At 42.2% G+C, this 20,688-nt stretch overlaps 1 long non-coding RNA gene across 2 annotated transcripts in view; it reads right to left on the bottom strand.

Moving 5' to 3' along the window:
• The window catches only part of LOC149524118 (uncharacterized), a 72,878-nt gene that overhangs the window by 28,241 nt on the left and 23,949 nt on the right, over window positions 1–20,688 (bottom strand). The gene's annotated exons all lie outside the window — the stretch shown is intronic.

Below are 20,688 nucleotides of genomic sequence, written 5' to 3'. Positions count from 1 at the left end.
TTAAGAATGGCCACATTGGGTCAGACCGAAGATCTATCTAGTTAGTGCCCTGTTTCCTGACAGTAGCAAGTGTCAGAATCCGCAGAAGGAATGAGCAGAAGAGGTAATCATCAACTGATCCCTTCCTTTATCATCCTTTCCCAGCTTCTGGAAAAATTGAATGTATTGTATTAAAATCAAAATTTGTTTTCAAAATGTTGAAATCAAATAGAAATGCTTTGACTCCAAACATTTTGATGTCATTTTTAATTTTTTGAATTTTTGGTTCAGAAAGCAAACAAATGTCAGTTGGGGAAGTTCACAGAAAACAAATTCTGGTTGCTACGCAGTTCTAATAGCATCAATGCGCGTCTTGTTTTTCAGTATGTGTGGCTGTGTCTACACTGCAGCACAATTTCAGGATACTAGAGTATCTCGAAATAGCTATCCTGCATCTTTACAGCAAGCCTGACAGGAAGTTTTTCCTAATGTCCAACCTAAACCCCCCTTGCTGCAATTTAAGCCCAATGCTTCTTGTGCAGTAAGAGCTCATTTAGGGAAATAAGTCTCCCTAATATTTTTTGTGTTCCAATCAAACCTCTATAGTGAATCCTAAGAAAATCACTGAAGATGTGCCTGTGTTCTGCTTTCCCTGGCACATCTGTAATAGGGAAGAAATGCTGCTAGGTAGTGGTGAGCAGAATATCTACTGAGAGTTCTTTATTGCGTTTCGGAGAGGGGAGAGCATGGGGATATGTGTAAAGGCCTAGAAAGAGAATTTGACCATTTTGCTGAAGCGCATCTTGCCCAGAGAAAAGCAGACATACCAGCACCCTCCTTTAGCCTAAAAAATTCAAATTGGTGTGTGTCCTATGTGGGGTAGTGTTAGTTTTCCTTCAGAGAACTTTCTGGGTATGAAAATTCCAGAATAACAGTAAGTAATGTGCAACCACTCAGCTTGAGAGAACTCCAGAGGACGACCTTTTCTTGAGATGCTTAAGACTCATTTATATCTTGCCAGAATAGCAGACATAGCTTGACACTGGCTTGTGACGTTTACTGATTTGTCAGGCTTATGTCTGAGAGGGTGATTTTGAGTAGGAGTCGAAGCATACCCATTCAACTGAAGATTTTAATATGTTTGAGTAGTCATTAAGACTTACAGACATTCAGCTGCGTGGCTGAAGATTTAAATGCAGTCCCAATGTTGCTAAATCTCATTCTGTTGTGACTTACTATAGCTAATCCATGAGAGACTGGGAACATTTCAGCTTTCATTTTAAAAAGTTCCAGGCCTTTATGGCATGTAGACAAAAGCTTGAGAACAAGAATCCTTAAGGACTTAAAGACTCAAAGGACAATAAACACCCCAAACTATTTTTTTTTTTAATCTCAGGTTTTTGGGACCCAACTCGAGCGTTTTTGAATGCAAGGAGCTGGCTATATGGCAGATGCTTTTGCTATTTCACATGCTTCTCTGTTCAAAGAAATGAGGACTAGGCATGATATTGTCCCAAGCCACTCTATGCCCCTTAGGCCCTGCAGGACTCAGACAGACTGGGCAGGTGTTTAACCGCATGAAGTGAGTGGGAACTTCATGTTCTTTGGTTCGGGAGCTTCATGCTGATTCTGAAGGAAAGGAAAATTAGGGACAGGCTGGGAATCCAGCTTTCTCACTCCAGGTTATGTTGGCTCTGAAAGAATAACAGGAGTGTTTTCAAAGGGGAGGGCAGGCAGAAGTGGGAGCAAAAGCTTTATTGTCCTAAAAGTTAGCAGCTTTGATACTGAAAATGCATAGAGCAGCAGCTCTGAGTAAGAATGTGCCATTTTTGCATTCACGTTTCAGTACGGACAAATAATTTAAAAGGGACAGAGGGTTTTTTTTGAAAAATTAAATGATATAACAAGGACTGCATTGCGGGATGTCAGATTAAGAACGTTGCAGTCTGGTTATGAAATGTTCATGATTATCCTCTGGATTCAGAATCCTGTACATGGCTGTAGTGCCCCCAGGGCCAACTCCAGGCTGTGTGGGCCGGCCCTGGACCACATGGCCAAGGTGTTTCTGAGGAGCCTCAGCCCCATTGCTGCCTCCTCTCCAGCAGCTGCACGGGGGAAGGAGGGTTATGGCCATGCTCCTCCTCCCATGGCGTGCGTGACACCGGTTGGGCATGTCTATTGGGGGCAGGACCTGGAACTGCCTCATGGGCTAAATCAAAGCCTTAGGCAGGCCAGACCTGGCCCACTGAAAGGCTTTTGCCCACCCCTGTTTTATACTGAAGAACCCATCAAGTCACCCCTTAACCGTCTCTTGCTTAAGCTAAACAGATTGAACTCCTTGAGCCTGTCACTAATAGCCTGTATTTTAATCCTCCTTCCCATGTCTCTCTTCTCAAGCCTCTCAATTTTTTTTCAACAATGCTCTTCAATTGTGGGTGGCAGAACATGATACAGAGTTCCAACAGTGTTCACATCAGTATCTAATACAGAGGTAAACTAACCTCTCCACTCCTACTTGACATACCCCTTTTCTGCATCTGCTTTCTGCATTAGCCCTTTTGCCCACAGCCCCATAATGGGAGCTCACTTTCAGCTTCTTATTCACTCTGATCTCCCTCAGTCTTCTTCAGAGTCACTGCTTCTCAGGACAGAGTGCGCTATTCAGTTACCTTCATTAGATTTATTAGGAACTGGGGAGACTTTTGGGATAGGGGAAGCCTATACAGGATGGCTACGTCTAGACTGGCATGATTTTCCGCAAATGCTTTTAACGGAAAAGTTTTCCGTTAAAAGCATTTTCGGAAAAGAGCATCTAGATTGGCACAGACGCTTTTCCGCAAAAGCACTTTTTTTTGCGATCAGGGCTTTTTAGAGCAAAACAAATCTCAGCTGTCTACACTGGCCCTTTTGCGCAAACGTTTTTTGCAGCATAGTATTTCTGCAAAAAGCACTGATTTCTTACAGTAGGAAGTCAGTGCTTTTGCGGAAATTCAAGCGGCCAGTGTAGACAGCTGGCAAGCTTTTCCAGAAAAGCGGCTGATTTTCCGGAAAAACTGGCCAGTTTAGACACAGCTGAAGGGTGGGCTCCCCCTAAACCAAAATGGAACCAAACTGCTGGCACTTAACATTAAAAAGGTTGTAGAGCAATTTTTAAACTAAAGGCTGTGGGGAAACTAACAGGTATAGAGAAGTATGTGGATCAGACAGAAACCTCTATCAAGGGAGGTTATATTAATAGAGATGCTCTATGTTCTAGTCAGGAGGAGAAGATGGAAGTATGGGTCGGATCAGATGAGACAAAATCAAATGAAAAAGGGTCTAACACATCAAGAAATGGCAGACAGATAAATAGTGACAAATTGAAGTGCTGATCCACAAATGCTAGAAGTCTAAATAGTAAAATGGGTGAACTAGCATGCCTAGTTTTAAAGGAGGATATTGATATAATAGGCATCACAGAAACTTGGTGGAATGAGGACAATCAATGGGACACAGTTGTACCAGGATGCAAAGTATATTGGAAGGACAGAACAGGTAATGAATGCTGCTCGGGGAGTGGCACTATATGTGGAAGAAAATGTAGAATCAAATGAAGTAAAAATCTTAAGTGAGCCAAAATGTTCCATAGAATCTTTATGAATAGTAGTTCCATGCTTCAATAATAAGAAGATAGCAGTAGGGATATATTATTGACTACCTGATCAGGACTGTGATAGAAACTATGAAATGCTAAGGGAGGTTAGAAAGGCTGTCAAATTAAAAAACTCAACTATCCCCATATTGACTGGGTACATGTCACCTCAGGACGGAATACAAAGATACAATTTTTTGATACCTTAAATGACTGTTTCTTGGAGCAGCTGGTTCTGGATCCCACAAAGGGAGATGCTATTCTTGATTTAGTCCTAAGTAGAGCACAGGATCTGGTTCAGGAGATAAATATAACTGGACCACTTGGAAATAGTGACCATAATGTAATAAAATGTAACATCCCTCTGGTGGGAAAAAAACCTCAGCAGCCCAACACTGTGGCATTTAATTTCAGAAAAGGGAACTACACAAAAATGAGGAGGTTAGTAAAACAGAAATTAAAAGATACAGTGACAGAGTAAGATTTCTGCAAGCTGCCTGGAAACTTTTCAAAGACACCATAAAAGAGGCCCAACTCAAATGTGTACACCAAATTAAAAAAAACACAGTAAGAGAACCAAAAAAGTGCCACTGTTGCTTGGCTTAACCAGGTAAAACAAGCAGTGACAGATAAAAAGATACCTTTGAAAAAGTGAAACTCAAATCTTAGTGAGGAAAATAGGAAGGACCATAAACTTTGTCAAATTAAGTGTAAAAATATAATAAGAAAAGCCAAAAAGGAGTTTGAAGAACAGCTAGCCAAAAACTCAAACAAAAATAAAATGTTTAAGTACATCAGAAGCAGGAACCCGGCTAAACAACCAGTGGGGCCTTTGGACAATTGAGATGCTAAAGGAGCACTCAAAGAAGATAAAGTCATATCAGAGAAGCTAAATGAATTCTTTAGTCTTCATGGCTTAGAATACTGGGGAGAGTCCCAAACCTGAGTCATACTTTTTAGGTGACACATCTGAATCCCAGATAGAGGTGTCATTAGAGGAGGTTTTTGAACAAATTGAAACTTAACAGTATCAAGTCACCAGGACCGGATGGCATTCACCCAAGAGTTCTCAAAGAAATCAAATGGGAAATTGCAAAACTATTAATAACCCACCTCTAAATCAGCTTCCATACCTAATGATTGGAAGATAGCTAACGTGACGTCAATATTTACAAAGGACTTTAGAGGTGATCCTGGCAATTACAGACAAGTAAATCTAATGTCAGTACCGAGCAAATTAGTTGAAGCAATAGTAAAGAATAAAAATGTCAGAGACACGGATGAATATAATTTGTTGGGGGAAAGTCAACATGGTTTCTGTAATGGGAAATCATGCCTTACTAATCTGCTAGAGTTCTTCGAGGGGGGTCAACAAACATGTGGACAGGGGCGATCCAGTGGATATAGTATACTAAGATTTCCATAAAGTCTTTAACAAGGTTCCTCACCAAAGGCTCTTAAGTAAAGTAAGTTACCATAGGATAAGAGGGAAGATCCTTTTGTGGATTGATAACTGATTAAAAGACAGGAAACAAAGGGAAGGAATAAATAGTAAGTTTTCAGAGTAGAGAGAGATAACTAGTGGGGTTCCTCAAGGGTCTGTCCTTGGACCCATCCTATTCTACTTATTTATTAATGATCTAGAAAAAATTTTAAGGTGGCAAGTTTTGCAGATGATGCCCAACTGCTCCAAGATAGTTAAGACCAAAGCAGACAGTGAAGAACTTCAAAAAGATTTCACCAAACTTAGTGATTGGGCAACAAAATGGCAAATGAAATGTAATGTTAATAAATGTAAAGTAATGCACATTGTAAAAAATAATCCCAACTATATCTACAGTATGATGGGGACTAATTTGGCAACAACTACTTTAGCGAGATCTTGGAGTCATTGTGGATAGTTCTCTGAAAACATCCACTCAGTGTTCAGTGGCAGTCAAAAAAGCAAATAGATTGTTAGGAGTAATTAAAAAGGGATCGAGAATAAGACAGAAAATATCTTATTGCCTCTATATAAAACTATGATATGCCCACATCTTGAATATTGCATAGAGATGTGGTCGCCTCATCTTGAAAAAGATATATTGGCATTGGAAAAGGGTCAGAAAAGGGCAACAAAAATTATTAGGAGTTTGGAATGGGTCCTATATAAAGAGAGATTTAAAAGACTTTGACTTTTTAGCTTAGAAAAGAGGAGACTAAGGGGGGATATGATAGAGGTCTATAAAATCATGACTGGTATGGAAAAAGTGAATCAGGAAAAGTTATGTACTTATTCCCACAATACAAGAACTGGGGATCACCAAATGAAATTAATAGGCATAAGGTTTAAAACAAACAAAAGGAAGTTTTTCTTCACTCAGTGCACAATTAACCTGTGGAACTCCTTGCCAGTAGATGTGGTGAAGACTAGGACTTTAACAGGGTTCAAAAAAAGAGTTAGTTAGATTCATGGAGGTTTGGTCCAGCAATAGCTATTAGCCAGGATGGGTAGGAATGGGGTCCCTAGCCTCTGTCTTTTTGGAGGTGGGTGACAGGGGAGGGATCATGTGAGGATTACCTAGTGTGATCCCTCCCTCTGGGGCATCAGGTATTGGCCACTGTCAGCAGACAGGATACTGGGCTAGATGGACCTTTGGTCTGACTCAGTATGGCCATTCTTTATGTTCTTTGTTCTCAGCTGTGTACGCTTATATTTAGCCACTCTGAAATGCATGTTGTTTGCTTGCACCCCCAATTTTTGGGTCTCCAAGTTTTTTCAGTGATGTTACATTTTCTTGCTGCTTAGTGAGTTACATACGACATTCACCATCATTTTTCTTGTTTGTTCCTTTTCAGCATAGGGACAAAATTAATCTGAATCTGCTAGTACTCTGCCATATTGGCTGCTTGTGTCTTGCTGACAGAGCAACCCATATCACTTGTGATCAGTAACTTGTCCTTCATTCTTTACTACTGTAGTAATTTTTGAGTATTCTGCAAACCTCATCAGTCATTGTTTCATTTTCTTCCAGCTCACTGGTAAAAATGTTAACGTGTAAGGCCAAGAACTGATTCCTACGGGACCCCACTGCAAATGCATCCTCTCAGTGATTTCCCATTTACAATTACACATTGAGGTGTATCATTTAACCATTTAATGGCTGTTAATTTTACAGATCTTCTAGTTTTTTAATCAAATAGTCATGTAATACCATGTCAGCTGCCTTACAGAAGTCTATCACATCAACACTGATACCTTTATCATCCAAATGTAATTTCATCAAATAAAATGAATTTAAACAATTCATTTTCCATAAACTGATATTTATTGGCATTATGCTACTGTCCTTTAATTCTTTAATAATTGAGCCTTGTATCAGCCTCTCCATTATCTTGCATAAGAACAATATCAGACTAATAGGTCTATAATTATCTAGGTCACCTCTTTAACCCTTTTTAAAAACTGGCACATCATCAGCTTTTTTTAAGCCTTATGGAATTTCCTCAGCATCGAAAGACCTATTGAAAATCAACATTAATGATTCAGCAAGCTCCCCAGCCAGCTTTTAAAAACTCTTGGATGCATGCTAACTGGACCTACTCGGTTAAAAATTTCTCGCTTTATAGCTTCTGCTTAGCATTCTCTTGAGATACTACTGAAATAGAGAGACTTAATATATTTGACTACTTCATCTGTTTTTCCAAATACTGAACAAAAATATTTATTAAGCACTTCTGCATTTTCTGCATTATTATTCATTCTACCATTTCCATTTAGTATTGGTCCAAAACATGTTAGGATTCTTTTTCTTTTTAATGTAGGGTTTTAAAAAAAAACCCTCATTCTTACTGTCCTCATATCTGCTGACCAGCGATTGCTTTGTCCTTTTGCTTCCTTTATCAATTTTCTATTGTTCTTAGCTTTTGATTTATATTATCAGTTTCTATTTTCTTCCATTTGAATATAGATATAAATATATTATATAATAAAAATGTTATAGTTGCTTTTACTGCCCCTCTGAACCAAGCAATTTTTTAAAACCAATATAGCCTTTTTCTTGCAGGATTAAGACATTTCTTTTAAATTAAAAATGAACAGGTTTTATAAAACCTAATATTTTATAGAAAAAAGTTCTTGTGATTTAATAAGAGGAATGTAAGTGTAAATTTACTTATTTGGTTTTAGACATGCCCCTGAAGGATTTGCAACCCAAACCTTTTTTTAATGACAAATGTTGCAAAGTGAAATTATTCTTCTTATGAAAGTATAGTGGAGTGTAAAGTGAGCAAGTGGCAGGGACTGTGTGGTTAAAAGGAGAGAGTAATAATGACTTCATGGGGTTTTAGTGACACGGCAGATAAAGTCTAGCTATTTTTAAATACACAGGGAGTCAAAGTATCTCTTGTGTAACACCATAGCGGAGCTATATGAGGGATGTGACTCATGATGTTTGATATTAACCTGACAGTGTCCCTTTCAAAATTTTGCTGAAATCCTGTCCCGTTAAGTCAGCGGTTTGCCGTTGACATCAGTGCGTCCAGGATGTCACTCTGTTTCCATACTGATTAAAGCTCCATTTGCTCTATTCACACCTCTATTCAGAACGGACAAGAGTGGATTTCAACTGCTACCTTTAAAATGGTCTCAAGATGCTGTCCAGTCTTACGGATAAGTCTGATACGTTGTTTAGAAAAACAAGATAATGGCACAAATGCAAGATGCCGGAGAATAAAGTCTGGTACTCTTAGCCTTCTTTCCCACTTTTAGGCTTTTTCTCTTTTTTGCTTTCTCCAGTGTCTTGGGGCAGGTTAAGATACAATTTTACCCCAGAAATTCTTGTCTTCTGTCACGCTGTGGCAGTTGTATTTGTTAATTTATCTAAACACAATCACCCATATTAAACCCTGAGAGACCACCGACCTCAGGGGAGTTGCACCAGGGATTAATTTGGCCCAGCCAGGTAGGTGTGACCATGCCTGTGTGAACCCCATCCAAGGCCTGAGGATTTAAGGTGGCTAGCTACGCCAATCAACTGCCCAGGCTTGCTCTTGGAGGAGAATTGAGAAAGAAGGGCTTAATTAGACCAAGGCTCATCTGGCCATTAACTGAGAACAGCTGGGGGCTACAGGAGGGAGGGAGCTGTGCAGCAGGGAAACCTAGTTATGAGGGGGAGCCAGAAAGGTAGGAAAAGCAGCACGGCATAGAAAATAGTGCAGACTTGCATGGCTGGTCAGAGGGCCCCTGAAATGCAAGCCGGTGTACAGTGTGTGGGCTCAGGATCCCTTCCCAGCACATGGGGAAGTGGCACGAGTTCAGGCAGTGGAGAGCAGACTGCTTGGCACAGTTTGCCCAAAAGACATTGGCACTCAAGGAGGGGAGGACCACTGTGATCTGGCCAGAGGTCCAAGCCATGCACGGGAAGCAGCTGCTCCTGGAGAGAGAAGAGCTGCAGAGCAAGGGAGGACGATTGGTATAGAGACCATTAGAGGAGGGCACAGCACCTGGAAGGAGATAATCCCCAGAGTGGCTAGGAGAATGTGTCCCATGTCACATTCCCATGCTGCTGTTCCATTGCCTCCTCTGTAACATGGGGGTAAGAACATTCCTGTTCTTCACAAGGATGTGGGGTAGCTAAAACCATTACTGGGAAGTCCTGGAGGCCGTTCAGATGGAAGGTACTATGCAAGGGCAGATGACTATACAGTACTCAATCCTCTGGGAAACTTCCCTCTCTTATCATCCAACAGGCAACTTTCTTTTTTCTGCTAGCTGTAAACAGCCATCAGTTTTAAAGGACTGTGCCTGAAGGAAGTTTTTATGTAATTCTGAGACATTGATAATTTGATCAGCTTTAAAGAGAAAATATATGAAATGGGAAAGGGAATTGAGATGTTTCACGGATATTAACCACAACTGCTGTGGTTGTGTATAAACGATGGACATATGGGGTATAGCCTTTCTTGCAAGCTGTCATGGGAGGCTGCCTTACTACGTATGTGTTGCTTATTAAAATTATTGCTATGTAGCCAAAACTGGGCAATACGCTTTGAGAGAGAAGATGAGCTCACAGGAAATGAAAATATCCAGGCAACTACAGGTAAAATGTTGATTACAAACCGAATGGGGAGGTACCTCTCTTCCATTGCTCCCTCGTCCAAATCTCTTTTGCTCAGATCAAATGTATTTACCTTAAATAGGTTTGCACCTGTTCCTGTTGAAATAAGAGCCAACATCTCCCTGCCTTCAGTCAGAACAGGATTGAGGCCCAAAAGGCTGGGTCAAAATGTTTGCAATAAAAATGTTTTCATTTGGGAAAATGTAGCTTTGTCAAATGAGTTTCCCATGAAAAATTGTTTTAACAAAAGTGGTGATTTGAAGTAAAATGAACCTTTCTAATCCAGAATTTCATTTTGTTGGGGAAGGTTACATCGCTCTAGGTTGCCTAACAAAGTCCATGCCACGCTCATAGTGAATCTTGTAAAATTGGATTACAGATTAAAAGTATCCTGGTAGGTCCCAACCAGGGCCGGCTTTAGGAAGTGTGGGGCCCAATTCGATGGAGGCCTCGCAGCTGGGATTTTTTTAATTGACCCCTCCACCCCCCCAAAAAAAACCACACAAATTTTGGTTGAGCAAAAAAAAAAAAATCTTTACAAAGAAACAAGTCACAGCCCCTTTAAATCCCCAGCTACAGCATCCAACACCCCTTTCCACAGTGTGCCCAGCATGCCAGTTTATTTCCAGGTTTAGGGCACAGGGTCCTCTGGCTTTAGGGTGTGGGGCCCAATTTGTGGGAATCGAGCGAATTGGCCTAAAGCCGGTCCTGGTCCCAACTGTGCTTGTCAGTGGTAATATTATTAGTAAGAAAGAAGCAGGATTGGATGCACTGTTTCAGCATTTTGCCACTTAATCATAGTATGGTTCTTTTCTTTTTTTTTCTGGCCTCCTCATTTCCTGTGTTATTTATGGGGATTCACAAGTATGGCTGCAAAGTTAACAGGAAACAATTCTCAGTATAAATCTGCCCCCACCACACAAAGGAGAGGTCTGAAACACAATCCTGCTGTACAGGATGTTCCGATGCTGAACATGAAGACCCCCTCAGACAGCCAACAGGGAAGTTTTATGAGGAGGTCTCAGGGAACACACGTGGTCTGGAGCTGCTCCCTGGAAGGTGAATCTGGAAAGTAGTGGTAACTTGATGTTCCTTGAAAGAGGTTATAAAAGTCCATTGTGAAATGCTGACAGGTTCGATGGCACAACTGGCACTGCAAAGCCTCAAAGACCAAGACAAAGCACTGAGTCAGGAAAATGGAAATTATAGACTCATTGAATCATTACCTCTGTTAATCAAAGTGCAGAAGCAGTAAAAAAAAAACTAACAATGATAACTGGAAGTTGGAACCATTAGGAAAGGGATAGATAATAAAACAGACACTATCATAATGCTGCTATATTATAAATCCATGTTACTTCCACACCTTGAATATTGTGTGCAGTTTTGATCAGCCCATCTCAAAAAATATATATTAAAGCTGGAAAAAGTACAGAGAAGGGCAACAATAATGATTAGGGGTATGGAACAGCTTCCGTATGAGGAGAGATTAAAACAGATTTTTTTCAGCTCAGAAAAGAGATGACTAAGGAGAGATATAATAAAGGTCTCTGAAGTCATGAATGGGGTGGCGAAAAGCAAATAAGGACATGTTATTTACTCCTTCACATAATACAAGAACCAGGGAGACCCTGGGTGAAGGAAGAGATAACAGGTTTAAAACAAAGGAAGAGTTTCTTCCCACAATGTGCAGTCAACATGTGGAATTCTTTGCCAGGGGATTTTGTGAAGACGAAAAAGTAGAACTGGGTTCAAAAAAGAATTAGATAAGTTTATGGAGGATGGGTCCATCAATAGCTATTAGCCCAGGTAGTCAGGGATGCAACTCCATGCTTTGCTTGGTAGCAGGCAGGGAATGAAAACAAGGGGGACAGTTCCTCAGAGTGTAAATGTTCTTATCTCTATTGAAGCCCATTTATACCAGCTGAGGATCAGGCCTAAGATCAGTTCCATGTCTTAGATCAGAACTCCATCAGTGGGATGGTTGACTCCAAACACCGAAAAGTAACCAGGAGATTCTTCAGGACTCTTTCCAAATCAAGCTTCCTAAAGATGAAGAATAATAAAGATTCCTAAAACCTGGAAATAATTATGCTATTAAGTTGTAATTTCAAATTCAGTTCATTGCTAAAATAGGAACTGGAAGAAAATGTGCTTGCAGAGGTCAGTACTAGAACCCAGCTGTGACATTCCAGGTCTACATGCAGACACTTGAGGCATGTGGGAGATGCAATAATGGTCATTTCGAAGCTTAATGAAAGAGAGCTGGAACCATTTCCCTCCTTAATTTCTTCTTGGAAGAATTTAAAATATCATACATTAAAACTTTCCCATTCACGTTGGTCCTGATTCTGCCATCCAGGAAATTTTCCTCTCAACGCTTTAATCCCCAAAAGAGGTCCTCTGCTGAAAAGGTGAGTTTCATCCACCGATTAGTAGATTTTTCTATGAGTTCTTCTAATTTAGCAGGTTGGACATTAAAATTCAGATAAATTATTTTTCATGAATAAAAGCCCCATGTTTGCCGTTATCCGTGCCATTATAGCATTAGCCTCAGAGGGGTAGCCGAGTTAGTCTGTACAATTTCATCTTAAAAAACCAAGAAATAGTCTGGTAGCACTTTTGAAGTGGACTGTGCCCATGAAAGCTCATGATACCATCTGCATGTTTTGTTAGTCTTTAAAGTGCTACCAGACTATTTCTTGGTTTTTTTTTTTTATTATGTCACTAGTGATTCCTGGGCATTCAGATAATCTCCAGGTATTTTCGAAAATGTTTAAAGAACAAGTTTCACCAATGTTAGAACAAATGCTTATTCTTACTACAAGTTTATTACCTTCTTCTCATCAGTTATTACCCCTTAGTTCAGTGATAGAGTGAGGTTCACGAGCACTAAGTAGCTCTTTGATATGTCTCATGCAGTTCTTTGCAGCACATGGTACTAAAAACCCCATATGATTTAATTATTAGCCAGTCAGGATGCTTTTTATTATGGGTGGGTGTGTGTGTGTGTGACGGCGCGTTGGGGGTCCCCCGTCTCCTGCACCCTGAAATGGCACAAACAGACTGCACCAGCCGGTGGAATAGAGGAAGTTTATTGCCTCTCGAGGATACAGCACAGCACAGATGGAATCTGGTCACAGAGCTGGGCTAGGATGCCTCAGGCCCCCTTGAGATGGGGGAGACTGGGCCCCTAAACTCCAGCCCCTTTCCCTAGGCTGTCTCCTCCATGCTCCCAGCCCGCAACTAACTAACACTCTTCCAGCCCTGCCCCCCAGCCAGGCTAGCATTCCACCTTCCTTTGTTCCTCTCCATGGGGGGTGTCTGGCCATACTGGTTTGCATAGTGACTCATCCTGTTTTGCTGGGTCGTGGTACCCACGGCAGCCAGTGGGGGTTACCCCAGAGCCAGCAGCATAGAAACCAGCCAGGTACCCCCACTACGTCACAGTGTGTACACACACACACACACACACACACTACAGTATTTCCCAACATAGTGTTCAAATACGAATTATGAAATAAATTCACCCTACTATGGCTTTTGGGTAAAATTGATCGCTGATTTGGCTTCTGCACCCCTGATGTCACTAAGTATCACTGCTCTAGTTTAAAATGTCTTGGCAAACAAAAGACAATGCTATGTGACTTAGGAGACCAGTCACACAAATACACAATAAAAGTAGATTGAACAACAATTGAAAAATGAAGGGTGTGTAAACAACCAGAGATTGAAAAATAAGGTAGTTAAGCTATTAGATACTATGAATAATGAATGTTTGCTGTAAGTAGAATCTGTTTGCCAATGATTAGGAAACAGAAAAATGTTCATGATGCATTATAATATGCAACGAGTTTGCACAAAGTCACTGTGCAAACATTCCTTATACGTAGGGCTCTTTCATCCTATCCAGATATGATGCTGCAGTGTGAACATGAAAGACCTAAATGTTGAGGTCTTTTGTTAAACTGTCCAGATGATTATTTTAAAATGTCTGCCTATTTGGTGGCTCATCCTGACAAATTTGATGGAAACAGCGAGGCTTGGAGAAGCAGGTTCTCTAACTTTTCACTGAGGACTTCCGTATTGGATGAGATGTACATACATCGGTACTAACTTGGAGGAGGTTTGGTAAAAAACATAATTCCTATTATTTGTAATTAATAAATTTAACTCTACATCTATCCTATATACTGGCATCCTTCAGTATAAAATATGTATGTATAGTTACAATATGACTTTGCTTGTTTTATTCAGATGGCTTCTTAATGCTTTCAGCAGTGAAATACACACCTTCTCCTAAGCATAGTGCAATGGTTGCATTGGTATGTTACATATTTTGTTTAAACAGGAGAGTAGGAAAGACGGAAGTGAGCCAAAGATATCGCCGAATTTATGTGGCAATGGAAGGTCAGCCGGGTGCCCTATTTTTCAGGCCTGTGAAATATCTTCCTTTCCCCCAATATCTTTCTTCATACAAGCTCCACGTTTTACCTTGCATTTGCACTGTTAACCAATCAGGGAAGGGGAACAGTGTTTCTTTATGTTAATAGGCACCAGATGTGTCTATAAAAGTGGAGGTAGTGAGATCTTGCCCAAATATGCTTTCTGCACATGCATCACAGCTAGGAAACTCTACTTTGCCAGCCCACAAGTCAGCTCTGCAGAAGCACTACATTGCTTGCCACTAAAACCATTCTATTCATCATTTCCTGAGCGACTGCAAGCGGTAGCAGTTTCACAACTGTGTTCTTTTGCCCTGGGAATGGATTAGCAAATGACTGGCTCTGTGGATTATGGAGAGATACTCTCTAGTTAGCTTTCCCGTTATAAATCTTGTTCAACCCCTGTAATGTTTTTTCCCCGGGGGAGGGAGGAGGGACAGAAAATTACCAATCCTATGAAACTGCCACAGGTCCCAACTTATGGCAACTTTTTTAAGGAGACTGTGGTGTGACTCAGACAAGGGGTTGATTAGTGATTGCTTGTTTTGTTAAAGTGAGGTGGGTTTAACTTTTGGGAAAAGCTTTCTAAAGGTTTTTGGATCTGTACACCTCAGAAGTAGTTTTACCCTAATAGTCAAAGGTAGTAGTCCTCACCAGGGCCAGTAGATAGAACTATTTCAGGACAGTTGGTTAGATGTAAGGTTATTAGCTAAGATCCAAGTAACACTGAAAGGTTAGCATGGCCTTGGACAGGCTCAACAAGGCGGATATGGGTTCCATCCGATATTCTGAGCTGTGTATGGACTCTGGCTTAGCTCTTGAGCCCAAAGGCCACGTGAGCACACGGGTCTTGCAAGGCCCCATGTGTCGCACACCTTACATCTCTGGGTACCATGATGTCTGCATTGGCGTCACCATGCCATGTACACATCGTGGTGTCAGTGCCTCATGCAACAAGTCAGCAGAGTTCTTTCCTCCTTTTAGTTTTTTAATCAAAATGTCATGTAATACCAAGTCAACTGCCTTACAGAAGTCTATCACATCAACACTGATACCTTTATCATCCAAATGTGTAATTTCATCAAATAAAATGAATTTAAACAATCCATTTACCAGAAACTGATATTGATTGGCATTATGCTACTGTTCTTTAATTATTTATTAATTGCGCCTTGTATCAGCCACTCCATTATCTTGCATAAGAACAATATCAGACTAATAGGTCTATAATTATCTAGGTCACCTCTTTAACCCTTTTTTAAAAACTGGCACATAATCAGCTTTTTTTTAAGCCTTATGGAATTTCCTCAGCATTGAAAGACCTATTGAAAATCAACATTAATGATTCAGCAAGCTCCCCAGCCAGCTTTTAAAAACTCTTGGATGCATGCTAACTGGACCTACTCGGTTAAAAATTTCTCTCTTTATAGCTTCTGCTTAGCATTCTCTTGAGATACTACTGAAATAGAGAGACTTAATATATTTGACTACTTCATCTGTTTTTCCAAATACTCAACAAAAATATTTATTAAGCACTTCTGCATTTTCTGCATTATTATTCATTCTACCATTTCCATTTAGTATTGGTCCAAAACATGTTAGGATTCTTTTTCTTTTTAATGTAGGGTTTTAAAAAAAAAAACCCTCATTCTTACTGTCCTCATATCTGCTGACCAGCGATTGCTTTGTCCTTTTGCTTCCCTTATCAATTTTCTATTGTTCTTAGCTTTTGATTTATATTATCAGTTTCTATTTTCTTCCATTTGAATATAGATATAAATATATTATATAATAAAATGTAATAGTTGCTTTTACTGCCCCTCTGAACTAAGCAATTTTTTAAAATCAATATAGCCTTTTCCTTGCAGGATTAAGACATTTCTTTTAAATTAGAAATGAACAGGATTTATAAAACCTAATATTTTATAGAAAAAAGTTCTTGTGATTTAATAAGAGGAATGTAAGTGTAAATTTACTTGTATTTGGTTTTAGACATGCCCCTGAAGGATTTGCAACCCAAACCTTTTTTTAATGACAAATGCTGCAAAGTGAAATTATTCTTCCTATGAAAGTATAGTGGATTGTAAAGTGAGCAAGTGGCAGGGACTGTGTGGTTAAAAGAAGAGAGAGTAATAATGACTTCATGGGGTTTTAGTGACACGGCAGATAAAGTCTAGCTATTTTTAAATACACAGGGAGTCAAAGTATCTCTTGTGTAACACCATAGCGGAGCTATATGAGGGATGTGACTCATGATGTTTGATATTAACCTGACAGTGTCCCTTTCAAAATTTTGCGTGAAATCCTGTCCCGTTAAGTCAGCGGTTTGCCGTTGACATCAGTGCGTCCAGGATGTCACTCTATTTCCATACTGATTAAAGCTCCATTTGCTCTATTCTCACCTCTATTCAGAACGGACAAGGGTGGATTTCTATTTCTACCTTTAAAATGGTCTCAAGATGCTGTCCAGTCTTAGGGATAAGTCTGATACGTTGTTTAGAAAAACAAGATAATGGCACAAATGCAAGACGCCGGAGAATAAAGTCTGGTACTCTTAGCCTTCTTTCCCACTTTTAGGCTTTTTCTCTTTTTTGCTTTCTCCAGTGTCTTGGGGCAGGTTAAGATACAATTTTACCTCAGAAATTCTTGTCTTCTGTCACGCTGTGGCAGTTGTATTTGTTAATTTATCTAAACACAATCACCCATATTAAACCCTGAGAGACCTCAGGGGAGTTGCACCAGGGATTAATTTGGCCCAGCATTGTTCCATGTCGAAATGCCCTCAGTATTTGGACAGCTGATGCTGTTAGGATGGAAACAAATATTCTAATTTTTCACTCAGCAATACATTCATTTCTTCCCTTTTCTGTGTTGAAATCTACTAAGCAGAATAGCCCTGCTGTGGCTAACGCTCCTGTTGTGAGCGAAACACTCGGCCCCCGCTGTGTATGAGAAACCCTCTGCACACAGGAAGGATGCGCTAGCCTCCAACACTCTGTGCTAGTTGTTAGAGAAATTATTTTCCTTTGGCCCAGCCAGGTAGGTGTGACCATGGCTGTATGAACCCCATCCAAGGCCTGAGGATTTAAGGTGGCTAGCTACGCCAATCAACTGCCCAGGCTGCTCTTGGAGGAGAATTGAGAAAGAAGGGCTTAATTAGACCAAGGCTCATCTGGCCAGGAACTGAGAACAGCTGGGGGCTACAGGGAAGCAGACCACAGTCACACCTTGGAAGGAGGGAGCTGTGCAGCAGGGAAACCTAGATATGAGGGGGAGCCAGAAAGGTAGGAAAAGCAGCACGGCATAGAAAATAGTGCAGACTTGCATGGTTGGACAGAGGGCCCCTGAAATGCAAACCGGTGTACAGTGTGTGCGCTCAGGATCCCTTCCCAGCACATGGGGAAGTGGCAAGTGTTCAGGCAGTGGAGAGCAGACTGCTTGGCACAGTTCGCCCAAAAGATTTTGGCACTCAAGAAGGGGAGGACCACTGTGATCTGGCCAGAGGTCCAAGCCATGCACGGGAAGCTGCTCCTGGAGAGAGAAGAGCTGCAGAGCAAGAGAGGACAATGGGTAGAGAGACCACTAGAGGAGGGCACAGCACCTGGAAGGAGTTAATCCCCAGAGTGGCTAGGAGAAGGAAAAGCAGCACGGCATTAAAAAATAGTGGAGACTTGCATGGCTGGTCAGAGGGCCCCTGAAATGCAGGCCTGTGTACAGGATCCCTTCCCAGCACATGGGAAAGTGGCACATGTTCAGGCAGTGGAGAGCAGACTGCTTGGCACAGTTTGCCCAAAAGACTTTGGTACAGGCAGTCCCCGACTTATGCGGATCCGACTTATGTCGGATCCGCAGTTACGCACGGGGCTCGCCCCGGAGGACACGGACTGCGGGACCTCGCGGTCCTGCCGCCCGTGTACTCCGGGGCTTTCTCCGCGTCTCCCTCGTCTGCAGACCAGGAAGACGCGGAGCAAAGCCGCGGAGGGGCTCGGGCAGCAGGGCAGCCCAGGCGCGCTTCGGCTACCCCGCTGCCCGAGCCCCCCCACGGCTTTGCAAAGCCTCGGGGAAGCCGGCAGCGGGACAGCCCAGACGCCCCGTGGCTGTCCCGCTGCTGGCGTCCTCAGAGGCTTTGCTCCACGTCTCCCTGGTCTGCTGGTCTCCAGCAGACCAGGGAGACGGGGAACAAAGCCGTGGAGGACCCAGGTGGCGGGACACCGCCCGCGTCTTCCTGGTCTGCTGGGGTGGGGTGGGGGGGGCGCAGCTAGTACGCCCCCCCCCTCCCCAGCAGACTAGGCTTTTCTCCGGACACCTGTGGCAGAGCAGCTGGGGCGCTGCTGGTTGGTCCCGCAGCGCCGCTCTGGGCGCTACTGGACCAACCTGGCAGCACCCCGGCTGCTCTGCCCCAGGCATCCTGATTCAGCCGCTGCTGGTCAGTTTCAGCAGCGGCTGAATCAGGACGCCTGGGGCAGAGCAGATCGGGTGCTGCTGGGTTGGTCCAGTAGCGCTGAGGAGCGGCGCTCCTGGAGCAACCCAGCAGCACCCCAGCTGCTCTGCCCCAGGCGTCCCCAAGTCAGCCGCTGCTGAAACTGACCAGCGCTGACTACAGGAAGCCCGAGGCAGAGTTGCTCTGCCCCGGGCTTCCTGGAATCAGCCGCTGATCAGTTTCAGCAGCAGCTGACTTGGGGACGCTTGGGGTTCTTAAGTTGATTCTGTATGTAAGTCGGAACTGGCATCCAGATTCAGCCTGTTGAAACTGATCAGTTTCAGCAGCGGCTGAATCTGGACGCCAGTTCCGATTTACATACAGATTCAACTTAAGAACAAACCTACAGTCCCTATCTTGTACATGACCCGGGGACTGCCTGTACTCAAGAAGGGGAGGACCACTGTGATCTGGCCAGAGGTCCAAGCCATGCACGGGAAGCAGCTGCTCCTGGAGAGAGAAGAGCTGCAGAGCAAGGAAGGACGATGGGTAGAGAGACCACTAGAGGAGGGCACAGCACCTGGAAGGAGATAATCCCCAGAATGGCTAGGAGAATGTGTCCCATGTCACATTCCCATGCTGCTGTTCCATTGCCTCCTCTGTAACATGGGGGTAAAAACATTCCTGTTCTTCACAAGGATGTGGGGTAGCTAAAACCATTACTGGGAAGTCCTGGAGGCCGTTCAGATGGAAGGTACTATGCAAGGGCAGATGACTATACAGTACTCAATCCTCTGGGAAACTTCCCTCTCTTATCATCCAACAGGCAACTTTCTTTTTTCTACTAGCTGTAAACAGCCATCAGTTTTAAAGGACTGTGCCTGAAGGAAGTTTTTATGTAATTCTGAGACATTGATAATTTGATCAGCTTTAAAGAGAAAATATATATGACATGGGAAAGGGAATTGAGATGTTTCATGGATATTAACCACAACTGCTGTGGTTGTGTATAACCCATGGACATATGGGGTATAGCCTTTCTTGCAAGCTGTCATGGGAGGCTGCCTTACTACGTATGTGTTGCTTATTAAAATTATTGCTATGTAGCCAAAACTGGGCAATACGCTTTGAGAGAGAAGATGAGCTCACAGGAAATGAAAATATCCAGGCAACTACAGGTAAAATGTTGACTACAAACTGAATGGGGAGGTACCTCTCTTCCATTGCTCCCTCATCCATATCTCTTTTGCTCAGATCAAATGTATTTACCTTACATAGGTTTGCACCTGTTCCTGTTGAAATAAGAGCCAACATCTCCCTGCCTTCAGTCAGAACAGGATTGAGGCCCAAAAGGTTGGGTCAAAATGTTTGCAATAAAAATGTTTTCATTTGGGAAAATGTAGCTTTGTCAAATGAGTTTCCCATGAAAAATTGTTTTAACAAAAGTGGTGATTTGAAGTAAAATGAACCTTTCTAATCCAGAATTTCATTTTGTTGGGGAAGGTTACATCGCTCTAGGTTGCCTAACAAAGTCCATACCACGCTCATAGTGAATCTAGTAAAATTGGATTACAGATTAAAAGTATCCCGGTAGGTCCCAAACAGGGCCAGCTTTAGGAAGTGTGGGGCCCAATTCGATGGAGCCCTGGCAGCTGGGTTTTTTTATTGACCCCCACCCCTTCAAAAATAAACCACACAAATTTTGGTTGAGCAAAAACAAAAAAAAATCTTTACAAAGAAACAAGTCACAGTCCCTTTAAATCCCCATCTACAGTGTCCAACACCCCCTCCCACAGCGTGCCCAGCATGCCAGCATATTTCCAAGTTTAGGGTGCAGGGCCCTCTGGCTTTAGGGCGTGGGGCCCAATTCGGGGGAATCGGGCGAATTGGCCTAAAGCCGGTCCTGGTCCCAACTGTGCTTGTCAGTGGTAATATCATTAGTAAGAAAGAAGCAGGATTGGATGCACTGTTTCAACATTTTGCCACTTAATCATAGTATGGTTCTTTTCTTTTCTGGCCTCCTCATTTCCTGTGTTATTTATGGGGATTCACAAGTATAGCTGCAAAGTTAACAGGAAACAGTTCTCAGTATAAATCTGCCCCCACCACACAAAG

This window comes from Pelodiscus sinensis, chromosome 6 (assembly GCF_052426305.1).
Source record: "Pelodiscus sinensis isolate ZL-2025 chromosome 6, ASM5242630v1, whole genome shotgun sequence".
Taxonomy (NCBI): Eukaryota; Metazoa; Chordata; order Testudines; family Trionychidae; genus Pelodiscus; species Pelodiscus sinensis.
Note: the sequence above shows the minus strand (reverse complement) of the source record. Positions and strands in the feature narration are given on the sequence as shown.